The 22149-nt window shown below is 42.2% G+C and overlaps 1 long non-coding RNA gene across 1 annotated transcript in view; it reads right to left on the bottom strand.

Annotated features, from left to right (window-relative positions):
- LOC309342496 overlaps positions 1-22149 on the bottom strand; it is a 578273-nt gene that overhangs the window by 451543 nt on the left and 104581 nt on the right. The window lies entirely within an intron of this gene.

Genomic DNA, 22149 nt, shown 5'->3' with positions numbered 1-22149 from the left:
ATGGGCAGCACTCACTTCTGTGGCGGCAGCAGGGAGATATAAAGAAACCAAAAGTCTGACAGACTGTGTGAGTCTATCACTTTAGTCTATAAACTGAGAGCAGGTGGCTCACAGAGAGAAAGAGAGAAAGAATTGACTTGCTGAGACCCCTAACAACTTCATCAAGTGCATGGATTAGAGCTGGGAGATACAGGCCATGAAGTTAAACTTCTCTTCCTGCTTTATAACAGGAAGGATGGAGAGGAAGGCAAAGGGATGACCATCCCCATTCCCCAAGAGGCTTGAACAATGCTTCTGAGCCAAGCTGAAGCAGGAGCAAGCTTCTTAGGGAAGTGGGGATACACGGCACCATTTTGCTGCTGGTCCCACTTGCTAACAGAAACATTAATCACAACAAGAGGAAACTATTCAGAGCCAGCCAAAAGTTCTCAGAGCTACCTATGGTTTGTTACTAAAAGAGAATATGGAAGGACCAAGCCAAATTTCCGAAGAGAAGGAGAGCTCTCCACTAACAAGGCACTGCCCTACCTTGCCATTTGCCATAGGTAAAGGACCCCTGGATGGTTGTTAAGTCCAGTCAATTTCAACTATGGGGTGTGGCGCTTCTCTCCGCTTTCAGGCCAAGGGTGCAGGCGTTTGTCTGCAGACAGCTTTTTTGAGTCATGTGGCCAGCATGACTAAACCGCTTCTGGCGCAACAGGACACCGTGAAGAGTACCAGAGCACACAGAAACACCTTTTACCTTCCCACCGCATCGGTATCTATTTATCTACTTGCGCTGGTATGCTTTTGAACTGCTAGGTTGGAAGGAGCTGGGACTAAGCAATGGAAGCTCATCCCATCATGAGGATTCAAACTGCCAACCTTAGGATTTGCAAGCCCTTTACCATCTATCATATTTCAGTGGGTGGAGGCACTCAGACAAGGCCTCTGGGGAATAGCCCAACTTGTGGGTAGATTTATATGGGAGCAGGTAGTTGCACTGGATTGCTGAATATGATTTAATGATGTGGTCTCAGCTCACAAGAGAAAATTGGGGCTGACCAATTCTGGCCAATGCTCAATTTAACTGAAAGAACATGCCCCAGAATCCACTGCAATGTGCAATGGTTCCATTAGAAGACAGTGATTTCTCAGCAGACAAGTTGATGTAGAAAGTGTTCCTTGAAAGAAGAAAGTTTGGAAAATTAGGAGTGTCATAGGAAGAACAGAGCTCACTTTGAACACAGGCTTACTTTTAATAGAGGATTAGGGGGTGTATTGATTTCTACTCTCTTGGCCATTGTTTAGAGCACCTCTCAAATGGCTGACATTTTACTCTGTTTTTTATCCTTTTCAATAAACAAATTATTGATTATTTTTAATAGGTTTTGGATTGACAAGTTCCACTTAAAACAATAGCTCGTTTAGGTTATATAGCCCCTCTCCATAGCAGCCCAGGACTGTGGAAAGTTGAAGGAGCCACTGCTACATGGAAACCTTTTCTAGATTCCATTCTGATTAAGATGTAACATTTGAAGCCTAAAGCTCTACAATTTAGAATAATTGCATGCATATTAACAACAACTACTAGGACATTTGTCTTTTGGGAATTGGGTAATTACAAGGGCTGCTGACCAATTATAATGTTTAGTTAATTAACTGTGTTGCTTTTAATCAATTAAATGACCAATTAATCTATTAAGTACTAGGATACAACAACATTCGCCAATCTTGTGTTGCTTGTAAATTTGTTTTTCACTTTCCATTTTTATAATTTAAAATGCAGTCTCATTCTCATGCATTTTGATATTGCAATTAAAAATATAGCCATCCTTTGGCGCTTTTAACAAGTAAACCACAAAATTGCACCCAACCAAAAACAAAAACCCTGCAGTATGCTCTAATGTGGTGGAGAGAATTTTATATAACCACAGCTGTGACAGCCCAACATGGGCCTAGTTTTGCCAGTGCTGCCAGTGTAATGGGGTGGACAGGGGGAGATGCAAATTGCAAATGCTAATTTTATGTAAGTGTCATCAGTTAAAAATGACTCATTAGCGAAGACTAAGGCTAAACTGAGGGGGAAATAGCAAAAAGAAAACTGGAGGAGCTTAAATTTCACCAAAAAAGAACTACATATGAGGCTGAAATCTTAATCCTGTATATGGGCTGGTTTACAAGAAATGTAAATGTGAGGAAATGTGATTCCAGCTGCCAAACTACTTACTGGAATTGCTTGTCCCACCCTGACACCCCTGGATGAAAATATGTGTACCAGCTACCAGCTGCCATTATTTGTAGATGATTTGGAGCAAGAACCAGTGCAAAGCTGCCTGTTCACCAGAGGTATAAAGCTTAGTACACTGAGGGTTTATGGCAAGCAGCATGAAAGCAGCATGAAAGCAAAACAAAAACCCAGCCAGGTTATTTTTCTCTTAGATGCTATACCTGCATGTCAACTGTGTACTGTAATGTTCTCTCTGTGACTGAGGAATCTCCTGATAACTTTGAGAACTTGAGCTATGCTAGTTAAATAGCCAACTAAAAATCAGGCATCCCATGAAAACAAACTTAGACCAGCTGTCCTATTGAGACTGCAAAATCAAATTCATAATTTTTGCATTCCACTAATTCATGGTGTATAGTTAAAGTTATGGTTTTCCCAGTAGTGATGTATGGAAGTGAGAGCAGGAGCATAAAGAAGGCTTATCGCCGAAGAATTGATACTTTTGAATTACGGTGCTGGAGGAGACTCTTGAGAGTCCCATGGACTGCAAGAAGATCAAACCTATCCATTCTTAAGGAAATCAGCCCTGAGTGCTCACTGGAAGGACAGATCCTGAAGCTGAGGCTCCAATACTTTGGCCACCTCATGAGAAGAGAAGACTCCCTGGAAAAGACCCTGATGTTGGGAAAGATGGAGGGCACAAGGAGAAGGGGACGACAGAGGATGAGATGGTTCGACAGTGTTCCCGAAGCTACCAGCATGAGTTTGACCAAACTGCAGGAGGCAGTGGAAGACAGGAGTGCCTGGCATGCTCTGGTCCATGGGGTCATGAAGAGTCGGACACAACTAAACAACAAAATTCATAGTGTCACTGCATTCAGCATGGGAAACCAAAGGATAAAGGATTAAAAAAAAATAATTTGCTCGCTCTGTTCCTTGATGCTTTACTTTGTATCAGCACACTTGTACCAGGGCTTCAACTGGCCTGATAAATGATACGGTAGTTTTTCAAATCAACTGGGACAAGTCAGGTGACAAATTATTTCCATTAGCCTCAGCAGAATTGAAACAAACAGATCAATACAAATGATTTGCTGCAAGTTTAGATCATAAAATTTCTTTTGCCTAGTTTTATCATTTGAAAATGGAAACATTTTCCCCATTGTGTGTGGGGAAAAGCTTCATTACAGATTTGATCATTTCTAGTTAGCATCTAACTGCCCACCATTTAACTCCAAAGATGTTTTAGAGGCTGTTATTTTCTTCTATGGCAGGCAACAACGTTATTTTGAAAGGATGACAAACAGCAAATAGGAAAAGGATCCTATTCCTCTAGAAATCATATTTACTTTGAAATTACAGGCAAAAATAATTTTAACATTTCATGCTTTGTATAATGATTAATAGGAACTGCTTTGCTAGATTACAGTAAGATTAGTTTTTATTTAATTACATTTATATTTCACGTTTCCTCTAGGGAGCCAAAGGTGCTGTCCCTCCCTCCCTCCCCCCCTCCCCCCCTCCCCAGTTTATCTTCACAACCACCCTGTGATAAAGGTTAGGTTGTGAGATAGTGGATGGTATCAAATGCACTTGATTCGTTAGTACAATGATTTGCACTGGCAGAGTTGAACTTGCATTGTCCCCTACACACATCCAGCACTCTCCCCAAATTGGAGGGTTGGGGAATTCCTAGAAAATATTTAGGGGGCATGGGAGCAGGAGAGATGGATAAAATTGCATTACACAAACAGAAATCCTTGCTTAGTTGACTAAGCATTTACACAGCACTACATTTCCATGAGCTGCTCTGGTTCGCCAGAAGTGGCTTAGTCATGCTAGCCACATGACCTGGAAGCTCCCTCTGCCAGTAAAGTGAGATGAGCGCCACAATCCCAGAGTTGTCTGCAACCGGACCTAATGGTCAGGGGTCCCTTTACCTTTACCTTTAAATATAACCCAATGGTTAGTTTTAGTTCATTCAGTGAGCTTCATGGCTGATTGACTATTTCTACCCTGGTCTTCCAGGTCCTAGGCTGAGACTCTAACCACTGGGCCACAATGACTTTAAATCAAGCACTCTTGTTTACAAAAGTGGCTAGCCAGATGTCTCGGGGAACTCTGGGATCTTGCAAGCAAAGCATCAAGGCAAGCTCCACACCTATTTTGCCCATTTCCTATACTTGTTGGTCGGTGGAATCATGGAATTGTAGAGTTGGAAGGGACCACGAGAGCCATCTAGTCCAACCCCCTGCAATGCAGGAATCTTTTTGCACAAAGCGGGGCTTGAACCCACAACCCTGAGATTAAGAATGTCATGCTCCACCGACTGAGTTGGTACACTGCTTCTTAATATGGAGGCTCCATTTTGTTATTGTGACTCTTTGATTTTTATTATAGGAAGGGGATGGTGGAAGGTTGGGGTCTTGGTGTTAGAGCAGATGCTTAGCATGCAAAAGGTCCCAAATCCAATTCTTGGCATTCCAAGTAAAACTGGAAAAGAATCCTGCCAGAAAGCTTGGAGAGCAGTCAGTCCAGACAATGGTGAGCTAGATTATGAAAATCTTACTCTATAAAAGGCAAGTTCCTATGTTCCTTTTATCTCTAGCAGTTTGCCAAAACTGTGGGAGAGGGAGGAGGCAGGTCACAAAACACTTATGCTATAATGAAAACGGGGTAGTGGGGGGGGGGGGCGTTTCATATATACAGACATTAAAAGGTGCCTCTATTTCTTGTACTTACTCTGATAACTCCTACTGAATTAAACTAGAAACCCTAAATGACCATTTATTGTATGCTGGAGAGAGATAAGAATAAAGCTTTTATGAAATTTCCTCCGAGTGTGTCAATCATCCATCCAAAAGAAAGAGGCTCAGCGTTCCCACTGGAAGTAAGCAAATTCTCATAAGATGAGTTTGGCTTTAACTTACCTTGCCTGCTCAAGGTAAGTTGAGTGGCCTGTTAAGTGAGCTACCAGCTACCCTTCACAGTGCCATTAGGTTACCCCATATAATTCCTCTTTAAATGGATCTTGCTCCTGCAGTGGGGTTTGAACCCTTGTCTGAGGAAGAGCCTATGCACTTGTCATGCATGCCCCCTCCCAAGCAAGCTGTTGCATTGGACTGCCTATACACCCTTCCCTGTGGTTAGTCATTCAAAATGGTGGTTATTAATCATGGGAGGAGGGTTCTCAGTACGGCCTGTGCCACTGGCTGCTGATGTGAGAGCACCGTGGGGACTTTATGCCTGGTGGATGGTTCCTCGTGTGTGTGGTGTCCATTTGGGTAGGCTCACTGGGGTGTTTCCCCTTGCTGCATGTGGATAGCCTCAATTCATCCATGGCTAACATGGAAGGGTCATGGGCATGCTGCTCCATGATGGGGGTATGTTGGCAGGATTGCCACAAAAGTGGGTCCCACTGAGTTCAATAGGACTCACTGCCAAATCAGTATTCATTAGATTGGCCATGCTAGCTGCATTCACTTGGGTGGACTGTGAATCAAGCAGCCCAAACTTTAGTAGACCATTCCCTTGTCAAGTCTATTGTACATTGCCTTCCTAGTTAATGGGCTGACTTCAGATCACTTCTCATTTTGGTAGAGCGAAAAACATAATCACACTTGTTATGAAGGATCACAATAATTCACTGGAAGAGCAAACAGCTCTACAAGCTACTTACATATTTATTAAGCATTATACAAAGATGCATGAAAACAACAGGCTAACAGCCTCACCAGCATACAAATCAACACCAGAATTGTTCCCTTGCATAGCTATATCCAGGTTAATTAAGTCTAAGTGCAACAGTATACCCCCCATTCTTCCCAGACACTGCAAGACAAGGTCTGGGAATATAAAAAGGTTGGAGATTTAATTAATCCTTTAGAGTGAAAGCTAATTTACTCTTTAGCAATACACCGCATATCTGTTGGAACTGTTTCAACTTCCTCAAAAAGAATAACTGATAATATATGCATACAGCCTATATCTCCGAGTCATGCCAGCAAAAAGCAGCATTAAGGTTGGCACCCATATTTCTTCAAAGCTCACTTGAAATATACTGGGGCTACGATGTTACCATCTATACCAGAGAACAGTATATATTATAGCAGTGGTTCCCAATTGGTGGTCCACAGACCCCAGGGAGTTTGCATAACCCACCCAGGGTAACAAAAACTACCATAGAGATATCAACATTTTCAGAAGTAGTGGGTCCATGGCTTGACTTTTTATTAAAAAACAGGGGGTCCGCAGTGCTTAGCTAATTAGAAACCACTTTCTAATATGATTTTGCTTGTCAGTCTCAGTGTGAGATAACTGTCATTTCCTGGTTAGTAAAAGAACGTTTTAGTGATAATAATTGATCAGAAGCATGTAATTAATATATTATATGTCCATTGCATTTATTATATTTGAAAGAGCTCTGCTTCCTCAAAGTAAAAGTCCATAGCAAAGGAATCATGCAACTCAACTTTCATGAGAATTGATGAAGGATATTCAAAGCATCATTCAAAGCATCACTTACTTAATTTTCAACATTAGGCTTGTAGCAGACTTCTGTATTCTGTAGCATATTCTGTATTCATATTTTGTGTAGAAACATAGTGATGTGAAGTAAAAGATTCCCAACAGGATACTTACCCAATATGCTGAAACGTTGAAGGTTCAGCACAATAATTAGTGCCATCCTCTCCTATCACAGCTTCAAAGTGAAGCAAAATCCTATGAAAATACCTCTTGTGACCACCTCATCAATTTCACTGTGTGAAGCTGATTTTTAAAAGTCATCATGAGGCCAGTAGGAGGTGGTGACATCATAATTACCTCCACAAACTGCCTTTCCTATGCATTAGAATTTTTAAGTACTTGAAGCCCATTGGCTGCAACCAATCTGACTTTACTCTAGGTCTCCTGCTGCCACGTACAGCTTGAGTTTCTACTCTCTATGACAACCCTTTTCAACCTTGGGTCACTGGATGGTGTTGGACTACTTCCATCATCCCCAGACAACCTTGTCAATATCCAGGAATTGTGGGAGTTGTGATCCAGCAATATCTGAGGAGAGCACCCAAGGTTGAGAAAGGTTGCTCTGTAACAAACACAGGTTCTCTTACAGCCTGCTCAGTCCTTGATGAAGAACTTCTACATGAATAGGCAACAGTGCTAGCAAAGCGTTTCTTCTTCCAGGGACATTTATCAATATGAAACTGGAAAAACTGGGAGTACTCTGAAACATGGTTCATATGTTTTCAGGATGCATACAACGGAGTCTGAAGAGCCCAGCTGTTACAAGGCTTATGGATGCTGATAGAGCTCTCAGGCTTTATGGATTTTTCAGTGATTAAACAATAGTAATTTCTTGGTGGAGTTCAGTGCAAGGACAAACACACTCCCATCTAAGGCTGAAAATGCTTAGTGTGTGTTCGTAGATCTCTAATATTTCAGTCTTTAGACGGGGGATTCACCCATGAATACATCATTTAATATTATGTACAGCTGAATATGTGAGCTGCCACCTTAGATACAAATTATGCCTGGGATAATGTGAGGTGATAGGACTATGAAGAGTAACAAGAAGTCCTATCAAATGCAAGACTCGCTCCCCCCGCCCAAAGCAGAAGTAGTATTTTCCAAATGAAGAGAAACACAAACTCCCTTGTCCCACCAAAAGTAGGTTGATAATAAGGTAAAGAAGTAGAAAAGTAGCACATTGCTAATGACATTAAAAACAAAGACAAAAAAAAAATCTTTAAATGCATCTGAAGTACAAACCAAGCTAGGAGGCTGATGGATCATTCTGTGACAAAATGACAAAGGAGGGGGAAGCTTGCTGGAGGAGAATAAGGAGACTGCAGAGAAGTTAAATGAATTCTTTCATTCAGTCTTCACTGCAGAAGCCTTGAATGACTGAACAATTTCCTCCCCCCTCAAGAAGGGCAACTGTGGTGTCTTGGGGGTCTTTGAAGAGTTATTACCCTGGCACCCTGGAAAAGCCCCAAGCAAACCAGATTAGACCTGAGTCTAGTTGCTCCATCTTTAGCACTAGCAACCCACTCCAAACAACACCAAATCATGATATGCCGCCACCAACTGGGACAAAAAGCCGCAGGACAATAATTATTAAGGGGGAGAGAGATCTAACTAGAGTAGCTGCAGCTCTGCCAGTTTCTAATCTGCTAGATTATTATTTTTTAATACTGTATTCTTGCATAGGCTTTCCTCAAAGAATCCTGGGAGTTGTAGTTTCATTAGGAGTTGGGAATTATCTTTTACAACTCTCTAACGCCTCCACACAGGACAATTCCCAGCGGTCCGTGGAGAAGAGGGAACAGTGTATATCTGTAGTGTGGGCTATATTCTCAAAAGCTTCTCCTATTCTACCCACTCAACAGTTCAATTTAGCCACAATCAAAATACTGTTTGTGGGAGAAGTATTAACATTCATGTTTTCTTAAGGGATTAATTATCTTAAGAGATCTAAGTAGGAGTGTGGGCCTGTGATAGGCAGATTAAAGCGAGGCAGTGCAGATTCATGCAGGGGAGGTCGTGCCTAACTAGGCTGCTGGAGTTCTTTGAAAATATTATTGCCATAACAGATGAAGGGGAATTCAATTGATGTAGTGAAGATAAATTTTCAAAATAGAATTTGACAAAGCTTCACACCAGAGATTAATGGCTGAGGGAGAAAGCTACAGAGGTGGAGATAAAATATGGTAATGTACAGAAAAGAGGCTTAAAAAAAAATCCTGCCGGTTAACCTTACATATTAGAGAAAGGAGGAGGAGGATCCTCCTGAGAGTGGGCCATAGAAATGACCAAGAAAGGCATTAAATTAAATGATTACGCGGAATGGAAGTACAGAAACACCGAGATTAAATGAAACATTTCAAACAATATTTTAAAACATTTTGCTTATTGGGGTTTAGTGCTCTAACTCCAGAGAACTGAGTGGTACAAGGCTCACTGTCTGTGATTTCTGAACAGTGTGTTGGAGCACTCTAGTCTACCATGGGAGGGTCTGCAAAGTGCCTTGAACTATTAGATCAGCAAGTTGGATGTAGCTGCCTTTCTGTGCCCATTCGGAGCTAGGAATCTTCATACACCACAGATCTCTCCACTCTCTACTGATGTATGAGTGGTGACATCCAAAGAAAGGAAACAAGGAACACGCTTGGATTCCCTCATGCACTCCATGTTGCAGCTGAATCTCAGAGGAATCTAGGTGCAGGGGTGGCCTGAATCTAGCTTTGTACAGTATATTACTTTTTATTTTATTTTTATTAGAGTCTTGGTAGTCCTCTGGCATTTTCCAAATTTACAGTGAAAGACTACAAAAATGCAATTCATAATCTAAAACGCTTGTTGCTGGAGGAGAGGAGGGGGAGATTTGTTTAGTTTTGCTGAGGAATAAGAGTATCCTCCAACTTGTAAAACACACATGCACAGTGGCTGCAAACACACTGAAAATTTAAAGCAGATAGGAACCATAGTTAGTTCAGGGTGTTGAGAATAGATTCTCATCTGACTGTCTCTTGGTTTCCACATAGGATTGGCTAATTAAGGTGCAGCTCACACTGGAGGCTGGAATAAAGGTTTAAGGGTCTTTCCTCTGTGGTGCATCATTTGAGGAGGATTGTTGGGCTCAGATGAAGAACTATGGGGGTGTCAGACTGGGGCCCAGTTGCCTGTTGCTAGTTTTCAAGCTGACTCAAATTAATTGAACCTAATAGGCATCTGTTCTGAAGGAAAAGTAACTGAAACACAATCTCTAGGCACAAAACTTTTCATTTGAATGTTCTGTTTTCAGAAAGAGATCTTTGTTTGCTTAGAACCTCAGTAACATTTTGCAACATCAAAATCTACACCATTATAGGGGAAACCCTATGTTTGAGAGCTGATAAACACGGTTCATTTTTCTTAATGTATCACACCTACAGAAATGCTGCTACTAAAATTATTTTCTGGAAATCCTCGATGTGGAGAGTATACAATTGCTCCAAATGTTCATTTCTTCTTGGATATTGAATGTCTTGTTGATTACACTTGTGATACCACATCAGAATGTGGATTAAATGTATCTTGTGAGATACATTTTCAAGTTTGATTATTCTCCAAGAGTTCTCTGGGTTCAACGGGGGAGCAATATAGGGGGAAACATGATACATTTGGGAAGGCAACTCTTTTTTAAAATGCATTTAACCATGCATGGGTCGGTGATTTTAAATATTTCATGAAAGGTTTCCGACCAATGATCCAAAAGTAATAAATTAATAAGAGATCAACAAACTGTGAATATGTGTGCCACTGCTCCATGTGCCCCCCCCCCGTGTGTGTGTGTGTGTGTGTGTGTGTGTGAGTGTGTGTGTGTGTGTGTGTGTGTGTGTGTGTGTGAGAGAGAGAGAGAGAGAGAGAGAGAGAGAGAGAGAGAGAGATGAATTGCTCAGCACTGCTGCGTATCTGGGTGGCAAGAGGAGGGGTTTGGTTATCCAGCCAGCTCTCATGAGATTCCAAGGGAAGATGCAGGATCTCACAAGAGGTGGGTTGGGCAGCCGAAAGCTTAAAAGTCTCAGCCACTTGACTGTCAGGACCATTTTGCCCCACAAGCTTCCCCACCTGCCCTCAGTGCTAGTATTACATTGGGTCTTAGGCCACTGGTTGATAGGGCCAGGGAAGAATTTTACTCCCAACCTCAACTGGCTCTGGGTAGGGAGGTTTGGGGGATCCCAAAAGCGCAGTGGAAGGGAATGCACAAGTTATGCCCTTAGCTTGGGAGGGGACCAGCATTGCATCAATCCCTCACTTGCACCACATCAGGATCTAACACTGGTCAACTCTCATGGGTGTTTATGGATGCTTCCCACCAAAATGAAAACAACATGTCAGCAGAGAGGGCTGCTTAGAATGGAGTCAAATTCCTTGCCTTACTGTCACTGCCAACCCTGCATTACCTGCTGTATATATCAATTAAAGTTGTGACCTGTTTCCAACCTACAAAACACGTGCTTATCGTGTTCATTCCTGATGGTCTCATGAGCCACAACCTGCAGCTACTGCACAAGTAGCACATATGACCAGCTGAACAAATACAGGCCAGAATTTTAATTTGCCACTGCAATTGCTTTATCCTGGAGCTCTGCTGCACAGTCAGCTCTTGTGTGACACTGCCACAAGGCTTCAGATGGAGAATCCTGGTTCAAGGCTATTCTACATAAACAAAACCTCCCTACATACAGTGGTACCTTAGTTCACAAACTGAATCCATTCGGAAGTCTGTTCCAAAACCAACACGTTCCAAAATCAGAGCACACTTTCTCATAGAAAGTAATGCAAAACAGATTAATCCATTCTAGACTTTTAAAAACAACCCCTGAAACAGCAATTTAACATGAATTTTACTATCTAACAAGACAATAGATCCATAAAATGAAAGTAATAATCAATGTTCTGTACTATAAAATAAACTAGACAATATTGTAGATGATAAAAATTAACATTAATTTATTTCTAACCTGCACTGATGATAGTCATTGTTTGTATGGGGGGCTTTTATCCATTTCCGCAGTCGCTCACTCACTCACTCACTCACTCACTCAATCAGTAGCTGAACTGGGTTCCACACAGTCACAAAAACAAATTAACTGAAAAAGCCTCAAAAACAAAAACATAAAAAATTAGCAAAAACAAAAGCGCCAAACTTCTGAAATGTTCGAAAATCAAGGCGCAGCTTCTGATTGGTGCAGGTGCCCTGGAAACAATAAACAACAGCCACATCAGACGTTTGGTTTCCGAAAAACATTGGAAAACTGGAACACTTACTTTTGGGTTTTCAGTGTTTGACAACCAAGGCGTTTGTGTGCCAAGGTACCACTGTATAGAAATCTACCCTATTAAACAAAGGAGGCTCCTTTCTCTTCCTTCCTGCTTCCTCTGTATGTTTCTCAAACAAAAGGCATCTGACCACCATACAATATTTGTGGTCAATATTTTAGTGAAAAGTGCCATAGCGTGCGCACACACACCCAGGTAAGGACCATGGATGCCACTCAGACCTCATTTACAAACATGGATTCCTTTGAGCTGCACACACCAGTAGGAAGCCAGGAAAACCTCCACATTATTTTTTACTCACTATACATTTGGGATCCTATGGCTTTGCATTCAGTTGATGAGGTACCCGCCTGTCACCACTTGTTGTAAGCTAATCTCTCCCGCATGCTGGCTCTGGTCAGTGGAATTAGGTCCATTAACATAAAAGTCCAAGCAAACCGAAGTAACAATGATAGTGTTCTCTCTTCCCCATTTTGTTCCTACTTGTCCCCTATAAAGAGAACTTTATATCTTCACCACCAAATATTGCCTTTACCAGCTTCTCTTATTCCATTTTCCCCCTAAATTGTTAATTGGGTTTATACGGAACTAATAAAAACTCCATGAACTTTGAATGAATCAGGCTTGAAGATTTTTTGCTTTTTGCTTTAATTCTAGGAGAGATTCCCATGGTTTTATCCTAATATCTGCAATATCTTAAGAACGAGACTTTCATCTCATGGAATCTGATCATTCAACAGAATGTTTTGTTCTCTCTCAACCCATCTGCCTCTCCTTTCAGTCAAAATATTGACCTACGTTAAGTTTATGCATCTGCAGTAAATATCAAGCATTAATTTTTAAGGGAGGAGGATTCTAAAGAACTACTCAGCTTAACAGAGGAAGAAACCTACTTGGGCATGAAAATCTTCCAAACTTTTGCTGAGAAATCCACATAAATGAAGTATGAGACCCTGGCCCTCTTCAGGTCTTTAGTCTGAATGTACGGAAGGGCAAGTAGAAATTAATAGGGCTAAATCAACCTCCCCTTTACAACAATAAATACACTGGGCATGCCTCCAGTTTTCCCACCAGCTCCAGCTCCAACCTTCGTGCATCAAGCAGGTGGTCTGAAAAAGAAATCTTAGCACATTCAGATGAATATGCTTAGGATTTTCCACATAAATGTGAACCCCCATTGTGCAGGGGAGGTTTCCAAGGGTCTTCAGCCAAACATAAACAATTCCCCACCCCCACCCCACTTAACATGCAAAGATCTGAAGCATACAGGTAATCTGGGATGGGGACAATGTGGGCAGAGTTAGCATGTTTGCTTGAGCCTGCCTGCCTGTGTTCTGCAAACATGCAGAGGTGAGTGTCTGATGAAGTCTACTGCTGAGCCAAATTACTTTTGCCAATGAATCTGACATTGTGCCACAGTTGCATTCAAATGAAAACAAACATTTTAGCTAATTTTTATAGTCCCTTCAACAAGAGGTTTCCCAAGCAATATGGGAGCTAGCACGTCACCTTCCTGTTTTGCTGAGAGAATGACAGAAGTTCAAGATCACTTGTAAGAAGTCCAGTATCTCAACTTCTCTCACCACCAAGTGATTGTTTTTCAAATTGATCATTTTACATGGTTTTGTTTGTTTTATGGGATTTTATGCATTGTGACTTGCCATTATTTTTATTTATTATAGTTTAATAATTATTTGTTGTAATTGTTAAGTGTAAACTGTTTAATTATTATTTGCTGACATTTAATTTTACTGTTTACTATTATAGTCTAATGAATTATTGACTTTGCTTTATTTGTTATAAGTTGTTTATGTTAAAGTTATGCATTAATTCTGATGATTTTTTGTATTGGATCAGATTATTATTAGGTGTGTGATCTTTGCTGTCTATTTGCTGCCTTGTGTATAGTAATATAGAAAGGCAGTATACAAATTAAAAGTGAAAATGAAATGAAAATGATGTGGGGCTTCCAATGTACTAGAGCAGTGTGGGAAGACGACATGTTGCAATGCCTCCCATGTCATTGAGGTAATCTTGGAAAGAGCCCTAAGTCCAAAACCACTGGTTTTAAGAATAAAAGTCCTTTTCATAGAGTGTCCTGAAGTGTTGGAACTGTGTTTCGCAATATGCCTTTGTGTAAACGTTCAGCCTTGCTGAGCCAGAATTTGCTTAAAATTTGGAGTGTTGCTTGTATTTCATTGTATAGGAAACACACCAACGATGGCTAAATGAAACTGTGCTAGATAAAGGAACCAAGCAGATTCCTCACTGTGAATTAATTTGGGTTCTGGCAAACACAGATTTGGCATTGGGCATGCACAAAGATGAGCAACACTCCCATTACCATTTGGCCAGTGTCATGAATCCTATATTCAGATATTGTAGCCAAATACCAACCTAGCTATCCTTTCCACAGATATAACACACTTCTCTGCTCTTCAGACTAGTTTGAGATATTAGAGTTAAAATGATATGCTGGTTACCCAATTGCTGTTGTTAAATGTCACTGCTCAGCTGCTCCTCCCTCTGCAATTGGCCTTTTAACATCAGAAAATAATGAAAATGTGCCCAGATCACCCCAAGGGCACGTCTCAAAAAGCTCAACTGTTAGTGAAAGTGGTACATTGATTTGGATTTCTGTTTTCAAGATGCTAGGAAACAAGATTATAGTCTTCATTTAGCAAGAGAAAAACAGTGCAAGTAAATGCTACCTTCCTAGAAATAATGCTGGTAAATTATTTTTGGCCTTAAGTATTGGCTATTCCCTCAAGAACTATGCTATCAGTTTGGAATATTCACAATTTGGAAGCAATCAAGTCAAGTTTAGAAGTGAACAATCTCTTTAGAATAATACTTATGTTCACAAAATATAAGTGTACTGTCAACATGGTAAGTAAGCTCTAGCGAGTTAAGCCGTGGTTGTGCGTGAAAACTAACCACAAGCAGATTGTGCATGATATATTAATCCATATTTCCATGGAAATAGAGAGACAGAGTTGCACGGCAACAAACCTGATCAAGCACAGGATAAAACTGGGTGAAGATACTCCCATGATTTTCAAATCTAACACCGGAAAATGTGAATAAAACCCAGAAATTGGTTCCTCCACAATTTTTTTGCATCAGCTGTGTGGCAATGGTGGATGGTTAGAACAAAGAGAGAGGCCTTCTGGATCAGACCACAGGCCTTCCAAGTCCAGTGTCATGTTTGCCACATTGGCTAAGCAGAAGTCTCTGGGAAGCCCTAAGCAGGTGATGACAACAGCACTCTCCTGTTCTTCCCCAACAATTTGGAGCACGCTGCTTCTGAATGCAGAGGGAATGTATACCCATCTTGATTGGGAGTCACTGATCCTCCATTGTCATCCATTTCCTTCCCCTCCACTCAGCCATCAATTTCCCTTCCGAAGCCATCACCACATTTGTGGGAGCAAGTTTTATAAGCTGACTATGTGCTATGTGAAGGATGCTATGTATTCTCTTGTCTGTTCTATCCAGGCAAATTCATTGGATAACTGTAGATCATTAGTGTTGTGAGAGAGGAAGAAAAGCATCTCTCTAGCCACTTTCTCTACATCATGAGTAATTTTATGAACTTCAGATTCAAGTAGATAGCTGTGTTGATCTGTCATAGCCATAAGAAGCATAATAAACAAATGCCAACAGTGCCCTTCAGCTTTCTATATTGGACAAACAGGACAAACTTTACACCAAAGGATAAATGGGCATAAATCTGACATCAGGAATCATAAAAAAGAGAAACCAATAGGAGAGCACTTCAATCTCCCATGACATTCTGTGCAGGATCTTAGAGTGGCTGTCTTACTGCAAAAGAATTTTAGAAATACACTTGAAAGAGAAGTTGCTGAATTACAACTCATTACCAAACTAAAAACTATGGAGAGACCTGGTCTGAATAGAGATAATAATAATAATAATAATAATAATAATAATAATAATAATAATAATAAATTATTTCTACCCCGCCCATCTGGCTGGGCCTCCCCAGCCACTCTGGGCGGCTTCCATAGAAACCAAAAATACAGTAAAATATCACACATTAAAAACTTCCCTGAACAGGGCTGCCTTAAGATGTCTTCTGAATGTCAGGTAGTTGTTTATCGCTTTGACATCTGATGGGAGGGCGTTCCACAGGGCGGGCGCCACTACCGAGAAGGCCCTCTGCCTGGTTCCCTGTAGCTTTGCTTCTCGCAATGAGGGAACCGCCAGAAGGCCCTAGGCACTGGACCTCAGCGTCCGGGCAGAACGATGGGGGTGGAGACGCTCCTTCAGGTATACTGGACCGAGGCCGTTTAGGGCTTTAAAGGTCAGCACCAACACTTTGAATTGTGCTCGGAAATGTACTGGGAGCCAATGTAGGTCTTTCAAGACCGGTGTTATATGGTCTCGGCGGCCGCCCCCAGTCACCAGTCTAGCTGCCGCATTCTGGATTAGTTGTAGTTTCCGAGTCACCTTCAAAGGTAGCCCCACGTAGAGTGCATTGCAGTAGTCCAAGCGGGAGATAACCAGAGCATGCACCACTCTGGCGAGACAGTCCGCAGGCAGATAGGGTCTCAGCCTACGTACCAGATGGAGCTGGTAAACAGCTGCCCTGGACACAGATTTGACCTGTGCCTCCATGGACAGCTGTGAGTCCAAAATGACTCCCAGGCTGCGCACCTGGTCCTTCAGGGGCACAGTTACCCCATTCAGGACCAGGGGATCCTCCACACCTGCCCACCTCCTGTCCCCCCAAAACAGTACTTCTGTCTTGTCAGGATTCAACCTCAATCTGTTAGCCGCCATCCATCCTCCAACCGCCTCCAGACACTCACACAGGACCTTCACCGCCTTCACTGGTTCTGATTTAAAAGAGAGGTAGAGCTGGGTATCATCCGCATACTGATGAACACCCAGCCCAAACCTCCTGATGATCTCTCCCAGAGGCTGCATGTAAATGTTGAAAAGCATGGTGGAGAGGACGGAACCCTGAGGCACCCCACAAGTGAGAGCCCAGGGGTCTGAACACTCATTCCCCACCACCACTTTCTGAACACGGCCCAGGAGGAAGGAGCGGAACCACTGTATGACAGTGCCCCCAGCTCCCAGCCCCTCAAGACGGTTCAGAAGGATGTTATGGTCGCTGGTATCAAACGCCGCTGAGAGATCCAGCAGAACTAGGAAACAGCTCTCACCTTTGTCCCTAGCCCGCTGGAGATCATCAACCAGTGCGACCAAGGCAGTTTCAGTCCCATGATGAGGCCTGAATCCCGACTGGAAGGGATCCAAATGGTCCGCTTCTTCCAGGCGTGCCTGGAGTTGTTCGGCCACCGCTCGCTCAATCACCTTGCCCAAGAATGGAAGATTTGAGACTGGGCGATAGTTGGCCATCGTGGCCGCATCTAAAGATGTTTTTTTAAGAAGCGGTTTAATAACCGCCTCTTTCAGCGGGTCTGGGAAGGCTCCCTCACGGAGGGAAGCATTCACCACCCCACGAAGCCCATCGCCCAGTCCTTCCCGGCTAGCTTTTATAAGCCAGGCTGGGCAAGGATCCAGGAGACAGGTGGTTGGCTTCACTCGTCCAAGCAGCCTGTCCACATCCTCGGAGGTAACAGATTGGAACTGATCCCACTCAACTTGACTAGCCAGAACTCTAGCACTCTCCCGCCCTGGCCCTGCTCCCACGGTGGAGTCTACTTCTTCCCGAATCTGAGCGATTTTATCTGCAAAAAACTTTGCAAAATCATTGCAGGAGAACATGTGGCCCGTACTGGGCCCCGATGTTGCAGGTGGTTCTGCTAAATTGTGAACCACCTGAAAAAGTCTCCTGCTGCTGTTTTCTGCAGATGCAATAGAGGCGGTGAAGAAATTCTTCTTCGCCGTCGCTATCGCCACTTGGTAGGCTTGACGTTGAGCTCTAACCTGTATCCGGTCAGATTCGGAATGAGTTATCCGCCACCGGCGCTCTAGGCGTCTCAACGATTGTTTCATTGCCCTCAGATCTGTGGAAAACCACGGGGCTGTCCGGGCTCCATGCAATCGGAGAGGGCGCTTCGGAGCCAAACTGTCAATAGCCCTGGTTAACTCCACATTCCAGCGGGCCACCAGGGAATCAGCTGAAAGGCCATTAACATGGGATAAAGCATCCCCTACCACTCTCTGGAAACCATTTGGATCCATTAAGTGGCGGGGGCAGACCATCCGAATTGGTCCCACCTCCCTGCAGATATTGGATTCATATCCCATTATACATACTAAAGCTAATTTTGGTCATCTATCCCTGTAAAAATCCCTTGCCCTTCCCTTTGAAACCAACTGCCATAACAGTCATCAACAGTTATAAGGCTGAAGCAACCTCTGCTTCAGAGTATCTGACGATGTGTGTATTACACACGAAAGCTCATACCTTAAAAGCTTATATTTAGTTGATCTTAAAGGTGCCACTGGAATTATTTAAAAAGATTTTTTTCATCTTTCATCTTGTTTTATGAACTTCAACCATGTTCTCCTTTAATCGCTTTTTCAGAACTAGAGCATCTCAAATACCATAGGCTTTCCACATAGACCATGTCCACAGGCTAAAGGGTGCACTGACAGAGATCAGCCTAATTTGTTCTCAAATAAGTCATTAAAATGTTTACTTTTTGAGACCTCCTGAATCCTTGTAAGATTAAGTCACCATCAAGGATGGAACTAGAGGTACTCACCCCCCACAGGACCTAATCAAGTGGAATAACATTGATTTTCATGGGTTATTTCCCCTCTGACCCTACTCCTGACCATTGACTTTTCTGTTTGTTCTACCATGGGGAATCTCAGATACTCCAGATGTTGCTGGACTACAACTCCCACCATCCCTGACCATTGGCCATGCTGGCAGAGATAATGGGAGTTGGAGTCCAACAACATCTAGAGGTCTACTGGTTTTTCCCACCTATCAGACATAATCTTCTGTGTGACTCCCAGTGTGAAGATGCAGCAAAACTACCTGCCTTCAAATGTAGGATCTATGCATCAGTTGCTGTCATGGCTTGCCTCCATCAGGGTAAGAAGCAGCAAGCCCATATCAGTGACTCATTTAGAAACAAAGAGGTGGGATTCACTGAAGCTGGTCACTTTTCTTCTTGGACACTTAGCATACAAACCTTTTGGCATGTCAAAGTAAAGTGTGTGTCCTATTTTTATTCAGAAAAAGAAATGGGTGTCTCAGCTATCAGAATTTGGGGAAACAATGTTTAGGCCACATGATTCTGGGGTTAAGTAAATTTGACATTCATTTTCCCCTCAGCCCCCCTCCTCTGCATCCTATAAATGAAAAAATGGTGGAAGTAAACCCACTTAATTTCAATGGAATTGTTCATGCCAGTGCCTTTAGGCTCAGTCTGTGAATATCCTCTCAGAAAGTAAGGCCAGAAATGTCTGCTGTTAATGGCCCATGGAATTTGATGGTGCCAATTTACAGCACGGTAAAGGCTCCATTAACACCTTCATATTAGAAGTGTCTGCAGGGAGAATAGTCACTTGTGTAGGTCCTGGTCTCTGTATTTCAATAAAATATGGATCCATTGGTTTGCTTTAATTAGTTATATTAATTTAATACACTTGACACAGCAGAAAAGGGACCAGATTGTGTAAATCTGATATTTCATTACTTTGCATCTTGTCCACTGTTCATTTATTGCCAGTGCATGACTCAAGTCAAAAGACAAGAATTCAAATTCACTGAAATATGATCAACTATCTTGATTATTTTGATTAAACTGATTTAAATTTGATAGGTCATGTTGTGTGATTTCAGCCTTGTTCTTATCCCCTGCTGTACATTGTAAAGGCCTTTGGCTATATACAATAAATTGATTGATTAAACTGTGTATGTGCAAAATATTTTTTTTAAAAATCTGTCCAATCTCCTAAACAATGGCAAGTCTGTGCATCCACCTTTCATACTGAACCACTTTGCTGGAATGGATGTGCCAGTAAAAAGCTGAGGTGGAAGTAACAGCTTCATATTTTGGGCCTTGCATCCTTTCACCTGTAGGGGAGCCTCCAAATGCTTCCTTCATCAAGGAGCAACATACAGAAATTGGGACATAGGAAGCTGCCTTATACTGAGTCAACCATTGGTCCATCTAGCTCAGTATAGGCTGGCAGCAGCTCTGCAGGGCTTCAGGCAGCATTCTCTCCTAGCCATACATTGAGATGCTGGGGACTGAACCTCAGGGGGCTTGCAAGCAAAGCAGATGCTTTACCGCTGAACAAATGCATTTGTCCAAGAAAACACTGAATTGCACTATGAGTTAGGAATGCAGGAAACTCCCTTATACTGAGTCAAGCCAGTGGTCCAAGGAGCTCAGTATCATCAATACTGACTGGCAGTTACTCACTGGGGTTTCAGAGCAGAGGGACTTTTTTATAGTCACATTTCCATTTCAGTTCCTACAATTTTATGAGGATTTCACTTAGAAAAGTTAGGCAAAGGGCTCAACCAGACTTGCCCTTGTCCCACCTTCTTCTCCCTGGGAAACCCAGTATTTACTGCTGAATTGGAGCGAACATCAATCAGGGTTTCTCCAGATTGATATTTGCTCTGATTTATTACTAAAGAGCAGGTTTTTCAGGGGAAAGCAGTGTGGGACAAGTGCAAAACTGCTCAGACTCTTGCTTTCTAGGCATGGGACAAGCACAAGTCTGGATGAGCCTTGTGTTAAAGGTTTGTAGGGGTTTAAATGACTCCCTTTATGCTAGAAAATAGAAACTCAGAAATGTTGCTTATATTTTCACTATAGGTCTTAAAGGGGAAGAAACAAGCATGGGGACTTCTGGGACAGGATATACCCCAACTGATGTTCACTTTAGAAAATGGGATCAAAACCAGTCACTGCTCCTTACCTAAACTGCCATGTTCTATGTCATTTAATAGACTCTGATAAGCCGCATATTGGGAGCAATCAATCAATCATTCTCTTTTTATTCACAGTTTATACCATTTACAATGTTCAGACTAAAGTTACTTCCGTACTAGCTCTTTTATCGGGAACTCCCATTGCCGGTTCACTCACTTTTATGAGAAGTGCCGCAAAGAATATTATTATGGTGGCTCCACCTGCTCTATTACTTGGTATTCAGTCTAACCTGGTGATTAGTGATGAATTGCCCCTTTAGTCAGCTCCTGTCCTCTATTTCTGTATGTGTTAAATTACTGATTTCCTTTCAATGTTTCTCTTGCTTTATAGAAAAATAATGCACTTTTTTCTATAAAAGAAAGAAGAAAAATGGAAGGCTATGAACTAGAAATGTAGCACACCTGCAAAGAGAGAACAGAAGCTGACGAATTAAGGCTAATTCAACACTAATCTCCCTCAGCTGTACGGAACAGGAAGCAATTAGACAAGCTGAATATAGGCCAGAGATATGAAACCAGTGGCCTTCCAGATATTGCTGAATGCCAGCTCCCACCAGACACAGCCAGCAAGACCAATGGTTGGAGCTGATGGGATTTGTAAGCCAATAACTGCCAGAAGGCTACAGGTTCTCCACCCCCGACTTAGAACAATAATCAATTTTATGAATGTTGGAGGCACCTTAGCTGAATGAGACTTGCTTGTGAGTGAATGTTGCAGAAATAGCTTGGCCATGGGGAAAGGCACTGCTGGGTAATGAAGAGTTCTTATTGGTGCTATATGAAAGGTCTGTTTTATTTCCACCTTCAGATAACTGTGGAAAATCAATGCCCCGGCAGCACTAAAAGACACAGGGTGGAGGTCACCTAATTACAAGCAGAAATCCATAGGCACCATGTAAAGGCATCTTTAAAAATAAATAAAAACAATTTCTACCAGCTCTGTAGCCTTGTTGTAATCCTTAGTATAGTACTATATAGTGCAAACATATTAGCAGTATGCACCCTTCTATCAACAATAATTTTAGATAGTAATTACTATCCCTCCAATTTCTCCTCAATGGATAAAGCCCCAGATTTCTGTTGCCTTGGAGCTGGTTTTGGGTCCCTTCATGATTTCCCCTTTGCAATGGACCTTACACAGGGAGTGGCCTGAAGTCTGTAACAAACTCCCTTCCCCTTGCTGGGTGTCTGTGGTTCCCTCCAAAGCTTG

The sequence above is a fragment of the Podarcis erhardii genome (assembly GCF_964252035.2).
Source record: "Podarcis erhardii genome assembly, chromosome: 5".
Taxonomy (NCBI): Eukaryota; Metazoa; Chordata; class Lepidosauria; order Squamata; family Lacertidae; genus Podarcis; species Podarcis erhardii.
This window is presented reverse-complemented; position numbering and strand designations above follow the sequence as displayed.